Source organism: Herpailurus yagouaroundi, unplaced genomic scaffold (genome assembly GCF_014898765.1).
Source record: "Herpailurus yagouaroundi ecotype Mexico unplaced genomic scaffold, PumYag 196, whole genome shotgun sequence".
Taxonomy (NCBI): Eukaryota; Metazoa; Chordata; class Mammalia; order Carnivora; family Felidae; genus Herpailurus; species Herpailurus yagouaroundi.
Window position 1 is genome coordinate 2,425,870 of NW_024412427.1, and position 17,892 is coordinate 2,443,761.

General features: G+C 46.3%; 1 long non-coding RNA gene across 7 annotated transcripts in view; it reads left to right on the top strand.

Annotated features, from left to right (window-relative positions):
* LOC121012145 (uncharacterized) overlaps positions 1 to 2,081 on the top strand; it is a 36,001-nt gene extending 33,920 nt beyond the window's left edge. For all 7 annotated transcript variants that reach the window (XR_005781968.1, XR_005781963.1, XR_005781962.1 and 4 more), the window contains one exon: positions 1,055 to 2,081. This is a non-coding gene — a long non-coding RNA (uncharacterized LOC121012145). The remainder of the gene's footprint in view (positions 1 to 1,054) is intronic.
* Positions 2,082 to 17,892: the final 15,811 nt, after the last annotated feature.

Below are 17,892 nucleotides of genomic sequence, written 5' to 3' on the forward strand. Positions count from 1 at the left end.
TATAAAACTCTTCTTTAATTTTGAGAGATCTTTCATATATTGACTGGGATTTAATAGAATTTTTGTAGATGAAAGAATATCTGAACTTTAGATAGCTCTTTCTCCACCAAAAACAATATTAGCTCATCAAAGATCCCTCCGGAAAACATCAAGAGGTTGCAGCCATCATCATTTTTAACTAAATATTTCAATTTCAGATAGCAACTACCTGCAGTGAAACATTGGCAGTTTTTAAAAAGTTTTTAATGTTTGTTTATTTTTGAGAGAAAGAGGGAGACAGAGTGCGCGTGGGGGAGGGGCAAAGAGAGAGGGAGACACAGAATCCGAAGCAGGCTCCAGGCTCTGAGCTGTCAGCAAAGAGCCCAATGCGGGGCTTGGACTCACAAATCAAGAGATCATGACCTGAGCCGAAGCTGGACGCCCAACCAACTGAGCCACCCAGGCGCCCCAAAACATTGGCACTGTTATGCTTTTCCCCATCCCTTCTCCCCAAACTTCCCATTTTGCATTAGTTGTTGTGTTTACATTGTTGAGTGAAACAGTTAGAGGTTGCTTTTAGTCATGAGTTACAGAAAACAGTAGCTTAAATAAACAAGTAGTGAAGAGTTAGACAGTCACTGCCTCAGGTTCAGGGCCTCAAGAATGTCAGGATGGGGTCTCTGCAAGTCTCTTGGGGTTTTCCCCATAATTACAAAACAGCTGCTGCAGCTCCAGCCACCATGTCTCTATTTCACTAGAAGAAGGAGAAAATGACTCTATCAAGAAAGCTTTCCACAAATTCTTAGTCTATATCTCATTGGCCGTAACTGTGTTATATGCCACCTCTGGCAGTAACAGAGGCTAGGAAATGTGGGATTTTTTTTTTTTTACTAGGTACATGTGATGGACCCAATCTAAACTGGTATTTCTTAGTAAGGAAGGAAGAGCTGCTAATTCTCACAGTTATTTTTTTCTTATTCTATATTTAGGCATATTTAATACTTAAAGGTAATCTTATATACCAAAGCTTCTTTGTACCTAAATTCTTTATTTTGATCCACTTCTTGGTTGGCAGGGTTTCATGGTCAGGGATGAGCTGAGGCTCAGGAAGCAGCCACGAAAACCTGCCTTGCACCCCCTCTCATTTCTCCACTGTGCTGGAATCGGACTCTAAATGGAAGGAGCGAGTCAAGAGGGCCCCAACCTGGCTCCCTCATCCAGGCAGAAGCTGTCCCTTTAAAAGAGAGAGGAGGCAGAGTTGGCTTACTGCTGCCAGGAGAGGCTGACTGACAGCCAGTGTGCTCCCGGGAGGCCTGATGTCATCGCCAGTGAGCAGCAAGGCATCTGACTGGCAGCAGAATGAGGAGTCCAGGAGCCTTGGCTGTGACTGCGGGTGGGGGGGGCGGGGGTTCTGCACAGCACCCACCGAGCAGGCATTTAAAGTTGCAGGAATTGGGTCCATCCCAGGCTCTTCAGGGCCCCTCTCTCAGCCTTCCCTATCAAGCAGGGCTTCTCTCCTCCATTCTCTCCATCCTTGGAACGGGGGCATCCTGCCTGCAAGACCAGACTCCCGTTCCAGCACTGGAACCACCCCCCGAGTGCCAGGTCCGGACCATACCTGGCTCTCAAGTGCATGCTCTCCTTCCCTCCTCCCCTCTGATGATGAACTTGACACTATTTTTTTTCTAATTATAAAGGTAATACAGGCATTGTAAAAAAAAAAAAAAAAAAAAGGAAGGAAGGAAAGAAAGTACCAGTTGACTCTTGTACGTTGCTGATGCCCACGCAGTTGAAAATCACATATAACTTTTGACTCCCCCAAAACTTAACTGCTAATAGCCTACTGTTGACTGGAAGCCTTATTGATAACATAAATGGTTAATTAACAGTTATTTTGCATGTCGTCTGTATTATATACTGGATTCTGACAATAAAGTGAGCTGGAGAAAAAGTGTTATTAAGAAAATCATAAAAAAAGAGGAAATGTACAGTATGAGACTGTCTATATGGGGAAAAATCTGCATCTAAGTGCACCCGTGCAGTTCACGGTCAACTGTACAGAACACTGTAAAGAATAAAGTGAAAATTATGCTTAGCCACAATCACTGCTAACATTCTTCTGTTCTTTTTCTTTAGGGCTTTTTCTATACATTTATGTATTTTTTTTTTTTTAGAGAAACCTAACTTATGTAAAGCACTTATATTAACGTTTTAATCATACAGCTGGATTAATATTTAGGTATGCATCCACCAGCGTCAGCCAACCCAGATCAAGATCTAGCACATTTCCTGTACCCTAGCAGGCTTCCCAATTGACAACCCCTTCCCTTGATCTTGATCACCGCTCTGGTCTTTCCTACTTTTGAACTTCATAAAAATGGTATAGATGCATTTTTAAAATTAAAACGGGACATAGCTGTTTTACTTTTTTTTTTTTCAGTGAGTATATCATGAATATTTCCCTGTCATAATTTTTTCCAGATTTCTTTTTAATGACTGTATTTTGTCATACTATTCTACAGGATGTATTTAATTATCCTTCACTTCTTACACAATTAAGTTTATTTCTGAATTTTTGCTATTTCAAACGGTACTATGTAGAACATCACTTTCATACTTTTCCGGAACACCAGTTTTTATGCCCTTCTACTTTTCACTATAGGATAGTGAGCTGGTTCAGAGCATGGGTTTTGGAGTGAGAGAGATGGGGGGTTTCAGCCCCCACCTGTCACTCGATAGGCTTGAATTTGTGCAACTTTCGACAAATTTTGTTGAGCCTCAGTTTCCCCACCTGAAAATGGACGTGGCAATCCCCATCTCACCGTATGTGGCTGCGAGGCCTGATTGAGGTTTAAGTGTAAAGAGCTTAGCATATTGCCTGGCACAGACTGAACACCCAGTAAATGTTAAGCGGCTATTATTCATCTTTGTGTTCACTTCTAATTATTTCCTTAGGAAAGTTTCCTAGAAGTAGAATTGCTGATCCAAGAGTGCTTGTCTTTGGGGTTTTTAATGCAGCCTTGCCAAATTGCCCTCCAGATAAGCTGTGCCAACACACAGAACTACCAGCTGGGCGTGAGATTGCCCCTCCACCACCCTCTCTCTCAGTAATGAGTATCGCCATAAAAAAGAGAGTGAGAAAGAAGGAAAGAACAAAGAGAAGGAAAAAGAAAAAAGAAACCTTGCCAATCAGATAAGGGGGGAAAATCTCTTATTGTTTTGCTTCTAGTGAGATTGATCATTTCCTTTCCTTGTATTGGCCACCTGTTTTTCTTCATTTGGAGATTTGCCTGGTCAGGTCTTTTGCTGGTTTTTTCCTGTTGGGACATGTGCTGGTGTTTCAATAATGGGACTATTATCTGGTTTAAGAAGTCCTGTTCCATCCGGCCTGGGCTACAGTTCCTGTAATAGGGCTTTGGCCTTGGTCCCCATTCCCACGTTCCTACCTTGGCGGTCTACCTGATTTCCTGGTTCCTGGAGGCTTGGGCTTCTCTAGGGCCTTGCCAGGACCTCTTGCTCTCTCACCATCCCATACCTTGCCAGCCTGAGATGCGTGGTGCCCAGAACAGCTAATGATCCAGTGTCTCTTTTTCCCTTTAAATGCATGTTTGCTCAACATTTGTTTAGAAGAGAGGCTGGGTGATGCACAGAAAAAGAGCTGGGAAGGAAGGATCCTTGTGGCAACAAGTAATTCAGCTGTAGCCTTGAACTTGTATAACCAGCTCAATGAGACTAGCACCCTGCAGTTAAGAAGACTCATCTCCCTTAGAAGGCAGTTTAACAGGCAAAACACCCAAGCAGTTTAGGTAACTCCTTCAAACAGGGGTGGTGGTACCCTTGAAAGGAACCCAGGTCAGTATTATTCTCTCCATCTCATTTCATGTAAAGTTGTTTTAGAGCCCCAGATATACACAGCACCTTCAATAGATTGGAACCCTTGGCAACTACCCATCTGATTATTGCTTTCCTGGTTCTGCCTGGTCCTTATAGGGGCCTGGGTTTCTGAGATCTTCGGGGTCATTTCTTGCCAAAGAGGGTGATCCAGGAGACAGGGTCATGAAGAGAAGAGTATAAAAAACCGGGCTGGGGGTGCCTGGGTGGCTCAGTCGGTTGAGAGTCTGATTCTTGATTTCGGCTCAGGTCATGATTTCACAGTCGTGGGTTCGAGCCCTGTGTTGGGCTCTGCACTAGCGTGGAGCCTGCATAAGATTCTCTCTCTCCCTCTCCCTCTGCCCTTTTACATGCGCAAACTCTCTCTCTCCCTCAAAAACAAACAAACAAACAAACAAACCCCAAACCCTGGCTGTCCTGAAAGAAGATACCATTCCCACATATTAAATTGGAGAATATTTTAAAAAGAAAGAAAGAAAATGAATTATCTAGACATTAACTTAGCTAAGCATGTCAGAGAAAGCTCACTAAAGGAGGCGTTTATTTCTTGGATAAATGGAGATATGGTTGTGAAAGGTAAGTCACAACATTGTAATGGTGTCAGTTTATATAATTCTAGTCGATATTTGGGGGAGAGGAATTGGATAAACCAATTCTAAAATTTGCATGGAAGATAAGCTTTCCATGAATAGCTAAAGTAAGTAGTCTCAAAAATAAAAGCAAAGGTGGGCATCTCACCCTACCAGATATTAAGACATATTATAAAGTCTAATGTTTCCAAGTGTGCTATTAATTCAAGCACTGTAGACCAATGGAACAGAAGAGAAGAATTCAGAAAGGACAGATTATTCTAACAGTGTTGGAGAAAGTGAGTCTGCTGTATGGAAAAAATAAAATAACATCCTATCTCATATCATGTAAAGACAAACTTCAGATGGTTTAAGAAGCTATAAAAAATCGAAAGGCAAATCTTTATGATGTTGAGTTAGGGAAGCATTTCTTAAATAAGATACAAAACGTCCAAACCATAAAGGAAAGAACTGATGGATTTCTGCTCAATAAATGACATCGCAGACAAAGTTAATGAATGATTAATAGACCAAGAAAAGGTATTTGCAGCATATTTACAACAACAGACGGTTAAAAATTAAAATCTAAATTATATAAGAAACTTAGTAGTAAATCAGCAAGAAAAAAAATCTGGCAACCCAATAGAAAAATAGGCAAACTCACTTTCTGAGGAACTCAGGGAGTGAATAAACATATGAGGAGAAACAACTTCTTAGAAATCAGAGAAAGAAAAATCAAAACAACAGCATTCTGCTTTAGATTCATCAGACTGGCCAAAAAAAAAAAAAAAAAAAAAAATCAAGTGCTGGCTAGGACATAGGGAAATGAGAACCTAATTCCTCGTACGTTAGCGTAGCCACTCTGAAGAGTAATTTCAAACTAATATTCGTGAAACTGAATTTATTTTATCTTATTTTATTAAGATTAAAACATTTTAATTTATTTTAATTTTTAATTTTTTAATGTTTGTTTATTTTTGAGAGAGAGAGAGTGCATGCAAGTTGGGGAGGGGCAGAGAAAAGGGAGGCAGAGGATCCAAAGTGGGCTCTGTGCCCACCGCAGAGAGCCCGATGCGGGGCTCGAACTCACAAACTGTGAGATCATGACCTAAACCGAAATCAGACACTTAACCAACTGAGCCACCCAGACACCCCAAAATTCAAAATACCTTAACCCATTACTTTTCAAATTGTGGGTCATGGGCCATTAACAAGTTATAAAATTAGTTCAATAGGTTGTGATCAATATTCTAAAAAGGAAGTTGAGTTAAGTAGAATAAACATCAGAATGTTTTTCTTATGATAAGGATAAGCACTATTTCACAAAACTTTGTTTTATCTGTGTATGTGGAGGGAGCCTTACCAGACTATGATGGAAAAAACGTCTTTCTTATGATGGGTCACGGTCAAAAGGGTTTGAAAGACAATGCTATCCCTGCTACCCAGCAATCCCACGTCTGCTTGGAAACTCTAGCTGAGATAAAGAGAGGGGGGAACGAAGATATTCATCACAGGGTTGTTTATAACAGCAACATGATGGCAACCAGTTACATCAGCCTGAAAATGAATCTAAACAATGCAGACAAAAATTGAATGGTCGTTAAAACAAATGAATTTGAGGGGCACCTGCATGGCTCAGTCGGTTCAGTGTCTGACTCTTGATTTCAGCACAGGTCATGATCTCATGGTTCTTGGGATTTAGCCTTGTGTTGGGCTCTGTGCTGACGGTGAGGAGCTGGCTTGGGATTCTCTCTCTCTCTCTCTCTCTCTCTCTCTGCCCCTCTCCCACTTGCACACGCACATGTGCACTCTCTCTCACTCCCTCAAAATAAATAAACATTTGAAAAAAAAAAAAACCCAATGGGGCACCTGGGTGTCTCAGTGGGTTAAGCGTCTGACTTTGGCTCGGGTCATGATCTTGCAGTTCATGAGCTCGAGCCCTGCATCGGGCTCTCTGCTGTCAGCACAGAGCCTGCTTTGAAATCTTTTTTAAAATATTTATTTATTTTTGAGAGAGAGAGAGTGAGTGGGGGAGGCAGAGAGAGATGGAGACACAGAATCTGAAGCACGCTCCAGGGTCTGAACTGCTAACACAGAGCCCGACGCGGGGCTCAAACTCATGAACTGTGAGATCATGACCTGAGCCTAAGTCAGTCGCTTAACCAACTGAGCCACTCAGGCATCCCTGTGCAGAGTCTGCTTTGGATCTTCTCCCTCTCTCTCTGCTCCTCCCTGCTCGCGCTGTCTCTCTCTCTCTCAAAAATAGATAAACATTAAAAAAAAAAAATGAATTTGTTACATAAATTAGGATAGATCTCAGTTTAAGAAAACCAACAGTATTGGTTGAACAAAAAGGGGTAATAGAATGTAATATATAGCACAATAGGACTTACCGTGAGGTTTTATAAATGCCCTCCCAAAGCAGTATTATATATTGTTTGAGGATCCACATACACAGAGGTTTTGAGGGTGGACTGCCGATGCTTGTACATCTGACACGTCAGAGTGGATGTCTGGAGGTGAGGGGGAGTAGGAGCGACGTAGTAATAGGACTGTGATGGCAAACAAAAGGAATCACAAAGAGAATAGCTAATTTGAGAGAATGGGGAATGATGTCATATGCTTCCGGAGAGTGAAGAGTGGTCCAGTATTGTTCGGGGAGATTTGTCAATACTTCTTAAAATCTTCGATATCGTGCGTCTTTTTGACCGGTGATTCCTCGTCTAGAGAAGTCTTTATGCATGTGTCCAGCAACTGAACTAGAAGAGCATTTCTTTACCTTTTAACATGAGAGCAAAAACATTAAATCATTTGAAATGTTACTCGGTAATTTAAAAGACTGACATAGAGGTGTATTTATTGCTGTGGGAAAATGTTCATGATAGGAGGCTAAGTGGAAAAAAACAAATCACAGGCCATGAAACGACTTACGGTACGAGACCATTAAAAAAGCACTTAAACGAAACACGGTCAAGGGGAGGAGAGAGGAAGAAAAGACATCAGGTTAAAAAGTGGCTGTCTCTGGGTAGTGCGATGAGATGATTGTCAATTTTTCCTTTCTGTTTCTTTTCTCCCCAGAATTTCCTAAAATGTGCAAACATTATTTTTGTGATAAAATACATTTATTTTGATTTGAAAATTGAGCAGACTACCTAGATGGTTTGTCAAATGGAAGGAAGTAGGTTGAGAAGAGAGAAGGAGGCACAAAACTATGGGGATGGCAAAACAGGAGATGGGTAAGGAGGTCAGAAGCAGGGAGGGCCAGAAGAAAGTCTAGACAATGGAGGGCCTGGCGGTCTCTTATACTCTGCAGCCTAGGGGCTTGGCCAGGAGGAGCAGTCAAGGTGCTGAGTCTTGGCCCTGACCCAGCCCTACATAGAGGCAGCTTGCCAGTCTTCAGATGCCCAGTGGCCCGGACTCCACCATGTCCTGGCAACTGTCCTGTTTATCAGGCTGGGCGTAAAAATCCCCCAAGTATGGAGCTCCGTCCACCCCTTAAAATACTTAAGGCTTAAGCCACTGTCAGCCTCAGCTTGGTGCAGCCAGGAGACAGTGGAGGGTTCCCTGAGGGTCACATGTAATGGCCTCAGGTCTAAAGAGTGCATAAATGAGCCATCCAAATGGGCAGGACCCGGAGAAGCCCTGAGACAGAAAGAATGTCTCAGTCAGGTGTTGCTGAGTATCAAATTACCATAAACGTAAGGGCTTAAACAACACACACACACATACATTTATTATCTCGCAGTTTCTGTGGGTCAGGATCTAGGCAAGGCTCTGCTGGGTTTTCTGCTTCAGGGTCACTTGGGAGGTTGCAGTCAAGGTGTCGCCCTGGGTCGTGGTCTCGTCTGCGGGATCAATGAGAGAAGAGTGCCTCCAAGCTCAGCGGGTTGTTGGCAACGTTCGTTTTCTCTGGACTTTTGGACCAAGAAAAGAACCGTCTTGGTTCCCAGTGGGCTGCTGGCCAGAGGCTGCCCTTGGGCCTGCCTGACGTGACCATTTGCCCCATCAAGCATGCAAACTGGGAAGGGCAAGAGAGAGGGTATGTTAGCAATGTAGATGCCACTCTCAAATGTGATGTGATCACGGGACCGACATCCCATCACTTTGGTCACACATTACTGGCTAGAAGCAAGTCACAGGTCACCCCCACATTCAAGGGTATTTCATGGGTGCCTAGGGCACAGGCACAGATCCTGGGGGTGCGGATCATCTTGGAGTCAGCCCACCCAAGGGGCAACCTGGAGCACAACAAGCAGAAACAAGAGGGTATGAGGCCAAGGTGTGGGATGGGGCCCCCTGGTGACGGGATGTCCAAAACTGTTTCAGTTGTAGCCCTGGAAGCACATCCTGGGAAACCCCTACGTCCCAGGGAAACCAGAGCAGTTGGCCACCCTGCCTGGCAGGACACAGATGGTTTTAGGTGGTGTCACACGACCTAAACCAGACAGTCTCCATTTCATGGACAACGTCTTCACTTGGTGCTGCTGTGTCTCGTCGCTTCTCTACGACCGTCAATGAGCCTTTTCTCAAGGAGACCGCTGGCTTCAGACTCAGGCCTTCTGCAGGCCACGGCATCGCCCTACAACTTAATGCTGTTTCTGTTTTGTCCTATTTACCTCTTTGGTTACCTTCTATTTAGGGCAAGTGATACTGACTCTTCATTTATAGAAGTGATGTAAAGATTTGGTCCCCAATAAATGCATCTAAACAAAAAGCAAGCCAGCTTAAGGAATAGCAGCAAAAACAAATACCTGTGGCTGACGACCATTGCACACATCCAGGAGGCCCGTCGATACCACCTGCTACTCCCACCGCACTGGCCTCTCTTCCTCTTCCCCAGCCCGGCAGGCACACTCCCACCTCAGGGCTTTTGCACTGGCTGCTCCCTCTGCCTGGAACATTCTTTCTCCAGTTGTCTACATGAGTCACCCCTTCAGGTTTTGCCTCAGATGTCACCTTCTCATGATGCCTTCCCCAGCCATCCTGCATGACATTATCGGTCCCTCTCTGGACACCCCCAGGGATCCTTCGCTACTTCCTATACTTGATTCAACAGCACTTGCCACCAACCAAACAATGTAGTTTGGTTGCTTGTTTGTGTGTTTGACTTATTTCTCTTCTTCATTGTCTGTTTCCCCCCAGTAGAGTATCAGTTTCATGAGGACCGTCACTTTGGTCTGTTTGAGTATTGTTTTCTGCACTCTCTGGGACCTAGAACAACGTCTGGCTCAAAGGAGGTGCTCAGTAAATATTTACTCTTCAGGTGCTCTGTGATGTGTGCATGAGTCAGCGTGGTTCGCAGGTACAAGGCTGGGGAGAGGGCTGTCATTACTTATTCCCCTCCCACACGTTTCTCCAGGGGTCCAGGACCTGCACTCACATTTCTCCTTCCTGTCTACCCCTTTGCCCCCCAAAATCAACATTTTAGAGATGGCTTGGAGAAGCTCCAGCTGAGTCTGGGGTTACTTGGTATTCAATAAAACATATTAGAGAGATGCAGGGGAATGTCAAAGAGTCACTGGCAGGAAATATAGTCAGGTGAGTATATCCATGGGACGCTTTTGGTGACAAAACAAAAAAACAAACAAAACCAAACCGAAAAGCCCAAGGCAAAATGTATTTAAAAATAATGAAATGTATATGCTAACGATTACACCAACCCACTAAGTAGGGCAGCTCCAAGGTTGGTTAATTCAGTGGCTCAATGACATCATTAAGGATCTGGGTTCTTTTACCTGTTCCGCCATCCACTGTCTCAGCTCTGTCCTAATTTAGCTTCCCTCCTGGTTGCAATAAGAATATGTCTGGCCATGGAAAAGGTAATGTTTCTCTCTAGTGAATATTTTTCAAGAGTGAGGGCACATTTCCAAGTAGCTGCTTGCCCCCCAAATCTCACTCCCTTCACATGGGTCAGAAGTGAGTCCTGGGCATACATCAAACACTGGTAAGAGGAATGTGACGCTCATAGTGGAGGGTGAATTACCCAAATAAAAAGAGAGGAAGGGGCAGGAAGATGGGTTTGGGTAGGCAACCCACCATGTAGGTTTCAGATGCCCTCATGAAGGAATAGAACCGAGAACTTTCATACCAGACACAAAGGTTGCCTGTTCCCCATTCCCCCAGCTTGATTTGCTCTGTTCATCTCCACAGACTTCTTTTTCAATTTCCTGCTTCTCTGGGCAGTCGGGCTTTCTTCACTCGCGTGGTCCATGGCCCAGACAAGGCTCCATTAGCTTCAACTTCTTCATTTCTTCTCCCAGTGGAAGTACAAATACCCAGCAGTGAACATATTCGCTAGGGAAGGCTAACAGCCACAAATGTAATTGAAATCTCAGCGACTTCAGACGATACAGTTGTATTTCTTGCTTACAACACAGCCCGGTTTGGGTGAGCGTGTGTGTGTGTGTGTGTGTGTGTGTGTGTGTGTGTGTGCACGCTGGTCAAGGTGACCCAAGAAAAGCAGCAAAATCTTGATCCTGGGGTTGTAGCCGGTGAAGTCTTGCTTTAGGACAGCCCAAACCAGGTCTGCTCTAAAGCTTGACTTCATTCCTTCTGTCTTCCTGTCTCCAAAGATTTCCCTCCCTCTCTCTTGTTTCTGCCTCTGCCTCTTTTGTTCTTGGGTCTCTCTGTTACTGTGTCCCTGTCTCTTTTCTCGTCTCGGTTTCTTTCAACTCTTTGTTTCCTTTTTTCTCTGTCTCTTGTCCAAAGTGGTGATTTATTGGGGCAGAAATCACACCTCCTACCCAGTTTTTTTTCTCTCTGTTTTTTTAATTTTTATTTTTTAAATGTTTATTTCTGAGAGAGAAAGAGAGAGAGGCGGTGGGCGGGGCAGGGAGGGGGACTGGACAGAGGATCCAAAGTGGGGCTTGGCACTGACAGCGGAGAGCCTGATGAGGGGCTTGAACTCATGAACCATGAGATCATGACCTGAGCTGAAGTCAGATGCTTAACCAACTGAACCACCCAGGCGCCCCTTCTCTCTCTGTTTTTTTAAACCATAATGCCCCTCACCAAATAGTAACTGAAGATGCTTTTCTTCGTGAAGAAGTAAAGAAGGTGTGTTCCTGCTCCCCCCTTTGCTTCCTGTTCCCCCACACACTTGTTCCCTGCCACTAGAGCATGTCAGGTGCTTCTCCAGAGGGGGAACAGAGACCGGAAGTCGTAGGAAGGAAGCAGCAGAAAGCAGTAGACTGAGCCATGCAGTGGCAACAAGTCCTGGCTTTGTCCCAGCTCTGTCTGACCCTCCAGATGACCCAGGACTGCCATCCTAAGGCTTTGGGGTGTCTCCTGGCCTGCTATATAACTGTGCAGAGCTCTTTGCAGTTTTTAAAGTACACATGCTGTCAGAATCTGCATAAGGGGGATTCTACAGCAAGGACGCTCTATGCATTCTATGGGTTTAGGGAGCGCATAGGCTTTATCCAAGGTCACACAAGAAGGTGGTGACAGTGGCTTCTGCTATAGGTAGGGCCTCACCAGCTTCTAGCTCAGGGGCAGCCCTTAGTAAAATGCTGCTGAGAATTTGCTGAAATACTCCGGCCACCACAATGATGGTGATGATGATAATTAATATAGTAAGTCCTACTATGTGCTATGCAATGTACTAATTGTTTTATATGCAATATCTCACTTAATTCACCCCACCCACAACTAGCTCTTTCAGGTAGATGCTTGTATCATCCCCATTTCATAGATAAGAAAACTGAGTTACAGAGAAATTTAGTAATTAGTCTAAGAGAGAAAACTGCATAGCTAGTAAATGCAATTGACATGAATAGGTGGGTGGAGGGATCAAAGGATGGATGGATGGATGGAGGGATGGAGGGAGAGATGGATGGAGGGATGGATAGATGGAGGGATGGATGGATGGAAGAATAAATTGTTAGGTAGTTGGTTAGGCACTTGGGGCTAATAAAAGATTTTAATACCCCATCAGCTTAGTCATGTATTAGCCACTTAAAGGCAAGGATTAAGTTAAGGAAATAACAAGAGTCCTCTCTCAAGCTGCCAGTTTACATGGACAAGTTCATAAACAGCTGCATTCACACTCAGTCAAGGATAAATTCATACCAACCAGTATGCAGAGAGGCAGATACACACACACGGACAGAACAGAATCTTACATTGATATACAAATATAACTAACACAACCCAGTTACACACATGCATGCACACACACTCAACAGGACATACAAACACCAGGGTGCATGTTGCATTTAAAGCCAGACTGGACTTACTTCCCACAAGAACATACACCTTGCAAGGACATGTTTAGAGACAAGGTCATTCACAGACAAGGAGACAGGCAGAAATGCCTGTCTATAGGAGACATGCACACATAAACAGAGATGTTTTACACACACACACACACACACACACACACACACACACAACACACACCTACCCCAGTAGGCAGAACACAGACAGCATTAGCGTCTCTCTGGCAAAGCTACAAACAGGGCCCTGTCAGGTTTAGCTATCTTCTAGCCACCTCCCTTTTTCCCTAGAAAGACAGTCACCTGGTTCTTGCTAAATATGCAAAATTGAGGGTCCCTCCCCTCAGTGCTTTGTCTTGGAGGAGATACACCAAACCGGAGGTGCTCCATCCAAATTGTTTTGATGCTCCGAAGCTGGGCAGTGCCTCTGTCCCACCTTTTCCTTCCTGGTCCTTACCAGTCCAGTCTGTCTCTTAATCCTCACACATTGATATATGTATATATATAATATATACACATATATATTTTTTATATATAATATATATATATATATATTTTTTTTTTTTTTTCCCTCAGGGTCAAGAACAGAGCCGGGTATATAATTGGTGCCATTTTCAGCTTAAATGTCACCTACCCAGGGAAGACTTCCTAGATTCCCTCAGGCTGGATTAGATTCACACCCCCCCTCACTTGCAGAAGAACAGACATGCACACACATGCACTATAAAGCCCGTAAATGTATATCTTGTATGACACTTATCACAACTGTAATGAGAGTTATTATTATAATAAAACTATTATATAAGGTTATAATTAAATAATTATTGGCATAGCTATCTGTTGGACTATATAAACTCCATGAATTCAGGGACCAGGTATGATGACAGGCCTCGGTGGGCACTCAGAAATTACTCAACAGATGTATCTATTAAATACCTACTACCTGCCAGGCACTATCTTTACATTCCTCTTCACCAGGACTTGGCAAAGTGAATGTTAATTATACTCATTAAAAAAAAAAAAAAACTTTTAAAAATTTATTTTGAGAGAGAGAGGAAAAGCATGAGTGGGAGAGGGGCAGAGAGAGGGAGAGAGAATCCCAAGCAGGCTCCGGGCTGTCAGCGCAGAGCCCGACTCGGCTCGATCTCACGAACCGTGAGATCACGACCTGAGCCCAAATCAAGAGTCAGACGCTTAACTGACTGAGCCACCCAGGCGCCCCAGTTACACTCATTTGCGGATGAGAACCCTGAGGGGACTTGCTCAAGTTCACACAGCTAAAATAAGGAGAGGCACTCAAACTCAAGGCAGGCAGTATGACTTTGACTCCAATCCACCAAGCTGTCTGGCCCTTGGCAACCTCCATCTCAGCCCGCACTCAGAGGCTGTTCCTGACCCCCCCACTGTTCTCTCTTCCGGACTCACTACTCCCCCCTCCACCCCCCAGCTCGAGCACCCCCCACCATCAAACTCGTTCTTAGAACACATTATCCATACTCAGGTACAAGTAGTGGACGACTTAGATTTCCCACGGGGAAATTACATAGTTACAAGGAACCGAAGATGTAAGCTTACAGGCCTAAACCCTATTGGTGGAATTTTAGGCATGAGCTAACCAGGAAAGGAGAAATCACACCAGGAGTCCACTGCCTATATTGCTGGCCAGAGGCCAAGTCTGTTTCCGTTGGCTGCCTTTCCTCCTCCACACTGCCAGCTTTGTCGCATTCGCCCCAGGCACCCCCCCCCCCCACACCCCGCTTCTCTTGCCAGATGAGCAGGCAACCTGGAGCACAGCAGGAAGAGCACTGGCCCGGGTCAGGAGGCTTCTGTCACGCCAACAGCTCTGCCCCAATGGGCTCTGCGGCTTTAGGCAGCCCCTGGCACTTCCTGGCCTCAGTTTCCCCTCTCTCCCAGAGTGGGGGAGGGGTTGGATGACCTTTTAGTTTCCTTCCAGCTCTGGACGTCTGCCTCTGACAGATGGGGCTATCCGGTCCCTAGTCGTAGGAGCTCACACTTGCAGGGCACTTACTGTGTTTGGGCACTGTGTTTGGGCACCGTTCTGAGAGCTCCACCTTTATTACTCACTCGATGATGATGTGCACACCGGGAGGCATTGTCCCCATTTTACAACTGAAGAAACAGGCCCAGAAGAAGTTAATTTGTTTGCTCAAGATCACTACTCCATTGCGGCATAAAATATTATCCCCAAACTTCGGGGTGTAAAACAACCAGCATTTATTCTGCGGGCCAGGAATTCGGGAAGGGCTCAGCGGAGCCATTCTTGCTGACGCGTCTCTCATGTAGTTGCCGTCAGATGTCACTCGGGCTGCATCAAAGTTGGGCACCCAAGATCACTCGCTCATATGCCTGGGAGTTGATGCTGGCTGTTGGCGGGGGGCTCCGCTGGGCCTACGTCGCCTGTCTAGCAGGGGTGTCTCAGGGTAGTCAGGGTTCCTATGAGGAAGCTGGCTTCTCCCAGGGTGCTTAACCCAGGTGAGCCAGGAAGAAGCTGCAGGAAACTTTCTGACCTAGCTTCAGAAGTTATGCATGCCACTTCTTCTGCATTCTACTGGTTACAAGCCAGTCACTAAGGTTGACCCAGATTGAAGGGGAGGAGACATAGACTCTACTTCTCAATGGGAGGACAGTCAAGGAACGTGCACACATGTTTTAAAGCCACCACAGTGACTCAGACGGTAAGTGGGAAAGCTAGAATCTGAACCTCCACGCGGGGTCTGAATGCTCAACCAGCCACACTGTCTACTTTCGACATGTAGGGCCTGGTTCCTGGGAGTCTCATGGCTGGTCAATCAGACATTCTTCATGGGTCCCTGATTCTCCTTCCCCAGCTCCAGGCCAGCCTTCCCTGACCTCTCTGTCGTCCTTGTGCCTTCTCTAAGGCCTCTGACTGCCGCCTTCCCTCTGTCTTCCTTCTGCCACGGTCTTAGGAGGTTAGCAGAGCAGTGGACAGAGCACCGGCTTTGGAGTTAGGCTGCCCAGGCTCCATATATATGATGCGTCAGATAGCGATAAGGGCTAAAGAGAAAAATAAAGCAGGGTAAGGAGGATTTGGCATTTCAGGAAGGGATGCTGCTACTTTCTAAAGGGCGGCGAGGGAAGGCTTTACCAAGAAAGTGATGTTTAGGCACAGGTCTGTGAGAGTGAGCCACGCAGCTCTCGTGAGGGAAGAGTGTTTCAGCCAGATGGAACAGCAAGGTCAGGACAGTGGGTCTGGAGCCGAGTGAGCCAGGGGTGTGGTAAGAGGTAGGACAAATAGGGAGCAGAGCCAAAGGAGAGTTAGGACAGTGTCCAACTTGGACTTTGACCCCAGAGTGAGATAGACCAAGGCGGGGTTTTTTTTTTTTTTTTTTTGGCAGAGGAGCAGCAGTCTCTGACTTCCATTTTTGACATCCTGATGCTGACCTTGAAGATGGAAGAGGCCATGAACAAGGAACAGAGAGCCGTTTCTAGGAGCTAAGAGCAGCTCCCAGCCAAAGGCCAGCAAGGAAACAAGGGTCACAGTCCCACAGCCATAAGAAACTGTATACTGCTAACAACCCGAGTGAGCTTAGAAGGGGCTTCTTCTCTAGAGCCTCCAGAGAAGAGCCCCATCTGGCTGATACCCTGTGAGGCCCCAAGCAAAGAACCCCATCAAACTTGCTTACACCTACAGACCTGTACACTAATACATGGGTGTTGTTAAGCCTCTCGTTTGTTATGCTGCAATAAAAAACTAATACACATGTTATTTTAACTTAATCCTCACGACCGTCCAAAATGGAGGGTCTCCCCATTATACAGATGAGGGAACAGGTCAGTGAGTTGAAGGGCTCTCGGCCACGCAGAAGGGTAGTGCCACAGCTGGGACTGAAACTCTGGGATCTCGCCACTTCCCCAGCCTGCTTTTGTAAAGAGAGTGTGAGGACATCTGGCAGAGGTCGGACATCTGGGGCTTGCCTGGATGGGGACCTCAGGCCCCGGGTTAGAGAATGGAGTTCGGGTTTCTGATTGGGATTATGTTCATCCTGGGGGCTCTGAGTGTCTGAACCCAGGTGTATATGAGTCTGAAGACTGTGGGTCCCTGGAGGGGTATATGTGTCTGTGTCTGTCTGAGCCTGTGAACTTGGTCGAGTGGGTCCCACTGTGCGTGCATCTGAGGGGCTCTGTGCATCAGAATATACCCACCCCTGGGAGCGACCGAGGCTATATGTCTGCATATGGGTGTGAGCATGCGTGTGCCCACTGAAGTGTGTTTGAGTGACTCTCTGGGTCTGTGTCTGAAGCTAACCGTGCAGGAGTCCACCAGCGTTTGTGCACGCGTGAATCAGCGCTTAGGGAGTCGATGATGGCGGGCACTGAGTGTCTCTGTGTGCAGGTCTGAGAGTGTGTGCCATCTGAGTGTACAAGTGTCTGTGTGTGTGAATTCTAGGACATCTGTAAGGAGTGTGGGTACGTGAGTGTATGTGCCTGTCTGAACGTCTCTGTGGGTCTGTGTGGGATCTGGGGGTCTCCTTCTGTGACCAAGGGGGTCCCTGTTTTTTGCTCTGCGTCTTGTCCCCCCCTGCCCCCATCTCCATAGGAGTCTGTTGTGTGTCTGTGGATGTATCTACCTCTGCAGGTCTTGTGTGAGAGTCTGAGGGTGTCTGTAGGTGTATCTACCTGTGTGGGTCTCTCGAGTCTGTCTGAGGGTGTCTGTGGATTGATTCCGCAAGTGTCTCTAAGAGTGAGTGAGCGAGTCTGTGGGAGCACCTGCCTGGGTGTGTGTATGAGTCTGAGGGTGTCTGTGGTGTAGCTTGCACAGTGAATGCAGTCGTGTGGGAGCCTGTCTGAGCTCCTCTGCGGGTTCATGTGTTAATCTGAGGGTCTCCGTGGGAGGCTGAGCGCTGTGCGCCGGTCGCTCTGAGTGTGTCCCCTCTGAGCCTGTGTGTGCCCCGGGTGAGGCCTCTGTCGGTAGGTGATGGACGCCTGCATCCTGGGCGAGTCTGAGGGCTGAACGTGGGGTTGGGACAGAGTGGGGGAGGGGGGCACGGCCCCGGGACTGGGGCGCAACCCTTCCCTTCCGCTCCTCTCGCGGGGCGCGCACACCTGCCGGGCTGGGGGCGGCGAGGAGGGGCCCCACCCGCGCCCTCCAGGCTCCCACGCCCCCGCGCGCGGCGCCCCCTCCCCCGGGCAGCGCCGATTGGCTGCGGCGGCCGCTCCTAAGGGGTGCCTTTTGTTGTTATTCTCCCCACTCTGTC